The sequence below is a fragment of the Anser brachyrhynchus genome (assembly GCF_964034855.1).
Source record: "Anser brachyrhynchus genome assembly, chromosome: 1".
In the NCBI taxonomy this organism is placed as follows: Eukaryota; Metazoa; Chordata; class Aves; order Anseriformes; family Anatidae; genus Anser; species Anser brachyrhynchus.
The window spans coordinates 180685368-180691390 of record NC_137694.1 but is presented as its reverse complement, the minus strand read 5'-3'; the positions used below and the strand labels follow the sequence as shown (position 1 = coordinate 180691390).

At 36.8% G+C, this 6023-nt stretch overlaps 1 protein-coding gene across 9 annotated transcripts in view; it reads left to right on the top strand.

The window, feature by feature from the left end:
* The window catches only part of ENOX1 (ecto-NOX disulfide-thiol exchanger 1), a 358808-nt gene that overhangs the window by 168274 nt on the left and 184511 nt on the right, over positions 1 to 6023 (top strand). The window lies entirely within an intron of this gene.

Here is a 6023-nt window from a genome sequence, read left to right as displayed (position 1 = left end):
TCAGCAGATAACTGGTGACTGAACAAAGAAGTGAGAGACCTTTCTCATACAGAGGGTAAAGTGAAATTCTGGGAATATTGAGCGTTTTTGTGTCCTTGGATGTTTTATTAAATTTTATTAAATTACATTACTGCAAAATCAGAACTTTTTGGTTCTTACTAAAAGAAAACAATATTTTTCTTTTCAAGCTCTATCTCACAAGTAGGCTTTTATAAAATACGGTCATGTATTTGTTTTGTTTTCTTTGTTAAAAACTCAAGTGATAAAAAAAGGCTTACCTGCCTTTTCTAAGTACTGAAAATGCATTGTTTCTTTAAAGATGTTACTTAAAAACTCCTCAAGATAATCTTTCTGAATAAGTGAAAGGTCCCCAGTTTGTGGCACTGAGGGACACCGTTTAGTCATGGGACTCAGTAGGTCAGGTTGAAAGTTGGACTTGAAGATCTTGAAGGTCTTTTCTAATGTAAATGATTCTGTGATTATATGATTCTAATCATTTCAGTGACAGTTCAATTACTCAATTAGAAAACTGGAGAGAAAAAATTAAATATTTCTTAACAGTTCATTCTCTAGGTTACATAATCCTTTTCATGATATACCAAAAAAAATAATGAAAAGTTCAAGGGACTGCATTTAAGAAGAAAAAAAAAGAAATTAGAGTAGAAAAAGAAAATACAATTATAGAAATTATTGGTGTGTATTAGTAATCATTACACTGGGAATTTTGTGGCAATACTCCCATGCTTTATTTCTTACTTTTGGCATTAAATTAATGTTGAGTTTTTGTATTTATTTCCCCTTTCTTTCTTCCTTTCTTCCTTTCTTTCTTCTTCCCCTTTACCTCATAAGAAGTAGAAAAAATAATAAATACTTTAATGATGCCTTTGTGGTAGTAAACCACTTTTGAAGCACCTTAAAAGCCATTCCTAAATACCTCAATCTTGCTAAATCTCTTTAACAATACATTCTTATCTATGTATCTGTCAAAGTAGGTAGTCATGAAGGCTTATCTGTGCATGTTCAATATCCTAAATCTGTCTAAGATAAGGACAACAGGGAAAAAGGAGCAGAACATTTTAAGGTGTATGAAAATGTTAAAAATCCTGAGATAAATTTACCTCTGTGTAAAACTATTTAATTGCAGTGAATCTGGTCTCTCTATTTATAAGGGCAAGCAATGGGTAGGTTTCATTTTGCCCACATTTGGACCTCTCCAATGCAGATGTCTGTGATGGAGGTACTTGCCCAAAGTCCTCTGCATAGCTAGAGGAGAAAAATGGGCATGTCTCAGATGCTGTCTGTCTCATATCAGGAGAGCTATCTAAAATAGGTCAGATGAATTGACTGCCAAAACCCACTTATTTCTCTCTTGTCTCTGTAAAAAGAGCCTCAGACAAGTGCCTCAAATGTAAATATCTGCTTTGCAAATGTCCAGCGTTCTGCGAGATGAACCACACTCATATTGCCTTACAGATATTGATTAGCAAGGCATATTAAGAAATAGGAGAGGTGTTAAGTGCTGCTCAGATAAAAAGTTCCTGGTTTAAAAAAACGTAAAAATCAGTCAGATCAGACAAGGCAGAAAAAGAGTGGAACAAAGACAAGATTTTATCTGTCTTTTGCAGATGGGAAATAGAAGCTTGGTTAACAGAGGTTAAACCAGTTTCAGTCATCTGGAAATTAACCACCTCTGAGGTTAACAGGAGGGCTGAAACACTGAAATTCCCAGCACAGATCTGTCCCAGTTGGGCTTTACCAAATACATTGACCTACTTTTGGTGTCCAGGCTGTGATATTGATTTTTCAAGATATTTTTGGTACTTTAGAGTACAGCACATTCTCATAGCTTTTTATATGTTCAAAACACAATATTTGATTATTTCAGTCTACAGCTATGCTCCTGCCATGTCACCCCAAACTCAAAATGACTTCATGCAACACCCCAGAGAGAACTTCTAATTGCCAAATGCAGAAAAAAATGTCTCTCCCTCACTGCCTTTATATAAATTGTTTTTGTTGTGGTTCAGCCCCTTATTACTGAAATACTATTGGTCTTCTGCAAGTAACTAGCTTTGGGTCCTGCTGGAAATAAAGTCATCTTCACTTTGCAGAGTAAACCTAGTCAATAAAAGTAACCTGTACTGGACTGCTGAATGCAGCAGACATTAACATACAGTCCCATGCATAATCTATATCATAATTATAGGGGATCTAGTAAAAAATGCCTATATTCGGATATTGCTTACCTCCTGGGAGCTTGACTTAAGATTCTTTTAAGGTATCTTCTTTTAACATACAAACTAAGAAAAGGCATTTTACAAACTGTCCTCACAGGCTAACCATAGACTGAAATGTCTAGATTCACAGTTCATATCTCTCCTATTTGAGTTAGTCAAGAAGCTGATGGTAATAATAAGCTGTCTGCCCTTCATGGACACCAGACATTAAAGAAGGACTAAGACAGTCATTTTCCTTGTGAGTTTCAGAGGTATTTTGTAAAAACAGAGGAATGTGAGAACTCAAGCTGTCTAAGATCAGTTCAAGGCTCTGGAGAGAGATAAATAACTACTACTTACAGACTTGGGTGATTTTTATATCTTTCAAAATGTTGGTTCTGCCACTCAAACATTTCCTTTTTTTTTTTTTTTCCTTTCTGAGTCTGGACTGTCCTTACATCTTAGATTCATCTTAGTCTCTCTTCCATCTGCTATTTCTTTCTTTGCACTTAGACAGGATATGTAGGCTTACTCTGCTCTACTAGAGTCACCTAAAACATTGACACTCATATTTCAGCTAGCCTTTCTGAGCTTCCTCTGTATTCTTTGAAGAGAAATTAGCATTTTTAGGGACAACTCCTGCCATCATAAAATAAAGAGCTGAGATCAGATAGATCTAAGATTAGCATCTGAGATCAAGTATTCCACAGGAAGAACCCCTTCTCTCCATTGACTGCAAAGGGTTTATTCCAGATCTGAATGTCTCCTGTTTTAGGCAGCAAAAGCTAGGACGCATTAATCCTACCTAGGGCTTCCTTTTCTCCTATGGTGATTAGACATTAGTGCAGAGAAGAGTTGGCACAAATGAAAAAAAATAATTCATGGTCAAAGAAGAATTCGTGATAATAGGAGAGGTCTAGAAGCAAGTTTAGTTTGGTACATGATCATGCAGTTGGAGGACTGCAGCTTCATGGGCTGCAGCACACTCAGGTGCAGACATCAGAGAAAAGAATTTGGTGTTACCAAAAGTCTCACGTGTGAATTCTCTGCTGAGGATATGCAAAGAACAGTTCTCAGACCTCAGCTCTATGCAGACAAATTTGAATAGACTCTCACAAACATAGCAAATACAGCCTTGCTTGACCCTGCTCAGTATGCTTGTCCTTCTGGAGACAGTGGAACATTTTAACAAAAGAAAACATACATAAAAAAAATAAAATCTCCATCAACCTTGTCCTGAGAAACAACCCAATTGTTTAGATGAATTAGCACAAGTTGGTTTAAATTTTTGGTCTTCTGGGAACAGGGAAGATTGACAGAGAACAGACCATGGAGAACAGCCTGAGGCAGACACGTAACATGGAAAACTTCAACCTTCATGGTTAGTGAAGTTCTAAGCCACAAATACAGTTTTACTTTATATGTACCACTAGAATGTTTTGAATAGAATATTTTATGTGTAGTTTCCTTTCACTGAGGTTCAAGATGCAAGAATAGAATCTGTACTTTCAGATGGTAGGTCTTTTAGCAGTTTACCCAGCCCTCTGCCATAACTTGCTTTCTGGTGTTCTTCACATCTTGATGTTGGAAGTTGTTTCTAAGGTGAGACAGAAATATCAGGCTTTTATTTGCTTACATTTTCAATCCAGCCTGGCTCGGTTTTACAATATCAGACCTTCTGGGAGCCTCTCAACATGACAATAACTATAAAAGTTATCAATAACAACAGGGGTTCCTGCTGTGGAAGGGTACTGTAATTGCAATTGCCTAGGATCTGGAGATTCATTGTGGAGAAGGCGTATGTTCTGTGGTTTGATTCTCTTGGGTATACTCTGTCTCTCCCTAGCAAATCACTGCTTCTAGGGTGAGTTTTCTTTTACTTATTTCCTTATTTATTTACTTTAAAAACTAACTGAAAACAAAGCAGTGCACTGCCACAAGTGGCAGAAAATCAAAAGTGGGGAAAAAAAAAAGGAAAAAAATGCTACTGACAAATATTTTAAGAAATAATAATAGAAAATGAAATGTTTTACATACAGCTTCATTTTAGCCTGTGATTTAAAGTGTGATGACCACACACTTGGACTGCATCCCCAAGAAGTATTAAGAAGACATATTTCTTCCTGTGTACATGAAATAAGATGTCTTTGTATAGCCATAAGTCCTGTTTTTGCAGTGTAGCTTGGTACTCATAATAGAGGAATAAATAATAGTTTTATGGTAGATAATTTGAAAAATAGGACATAATAAAACATAAGTATAATATTTAAAAATACAGGTATGTATTTTCTTTACTTGCAGGCATTTATTTTACCTCTATATACAATGACAGCTTTCTAAGGAAAAGCACATTTGCAACATAACTTGCCTTCAATCATTAATTTCTTTCTACTTTTTTTACTGTTCCTTTTAAATGACTGCAAAGTAAACTCACCAGAAAAATGTATCTGTCTCATTGGTTTTGGCACTGTGCTGTATTAAGAATTTTTAGTTGTCTATTCTCATTCTGCAGTTCATATGGATATTTGAACACCAAAACCAACTGCCCCAAGCACTCCTCCCTGCCTTCTGCAGGTCTTTAATTTCCACAGGTCAACACTGAGGTTTATGAGAGTTGCAAGTAATGGGCACCCCTTTAAAGATCAGACTACTGACTCACTAGTCCATAAATATAAATCAATTATTCCCACTAATGAATGCATCTGTGAATGTCCTGCGCCAAAACACACATTAATGGTATAAGCACTATGTAAATATAAACTAATTAAAAAAAAAAAAAGACACAGAGACACAGTAACCAAAGAAATAGCTGTAGTCTCAAAACATTGTAAAGTCTTGATATGTCTGTTTAAGTGGAGATCTCTGTTATTCCATGCATTGCATGTGATTCTTTGCATGTTTCTACCACTTGTCACAGTAAAATAAAACATTTCATAATGAGCCCTTTCTGTTTAAATAAAAGTATTAAATAAAGCTCAATACAGCCTAGAGATAGAATGTACATTTAAATGCTGTTATTTTACATACATTAAGAAAGCTGTTTTTCCTAATGCTCAGAAAAAAATGTTACTGAAGTATTTTTTTGTGATAACAGAAACCCCAGAAGGCTGTTGGAGCTCCTGAATATCTGGGCATTTTAATTCATTTCAGTATTGCTGTGCTCCAATTTATTCCAGTCTTGGCACTGGTTGCTAAAACACTCCTGCCAACCCTGAACAAACCACCTAATCCAGCCCAACCTCACCAGAAAGAATAATCCTTCATGTGACACTGAAAAGCAGTCAGCCACAGCCACCCTCTCAGAAGCCCACATTTTCCAAAGGGCATGCCCACTAGCTCTTCAGAAATATTTCTCAGGTACCCCATTTCTGTACCGAGAAAACCCTTTTCCAGTAGTCTTAACAATTCAAATTCTTAAAGGCATTGACTAAATACACCATGACTAGTCACCAGAAAATCTGCTTGGAGCTGCTAACACCTTTTGTCCATCTTCCAGATGCACCACGTGTATCTGCCCTAGCCACCAGAGGCATCCCAGAGTCTTACAAAGCTCTCCTCCATCCATCCATCCATCCATCCATCCATCCATCCATCCATCCATCCATCCATCCATCCATCCATCCATCCATCCACTGTGCTATAGAGTCAGAAGGTTACACAGATATATTGCAGGTGTCTGGTGGTGGATGTGGGGCTGCCAAGCGGCTAGAACTCTCTGATATCACATTTTCCCATTGATGACAAGCTGTTTGGCACACTCCCATCCACTTAAATGCAAGCACAGCTGCATCTGGATACTCTTTCCAT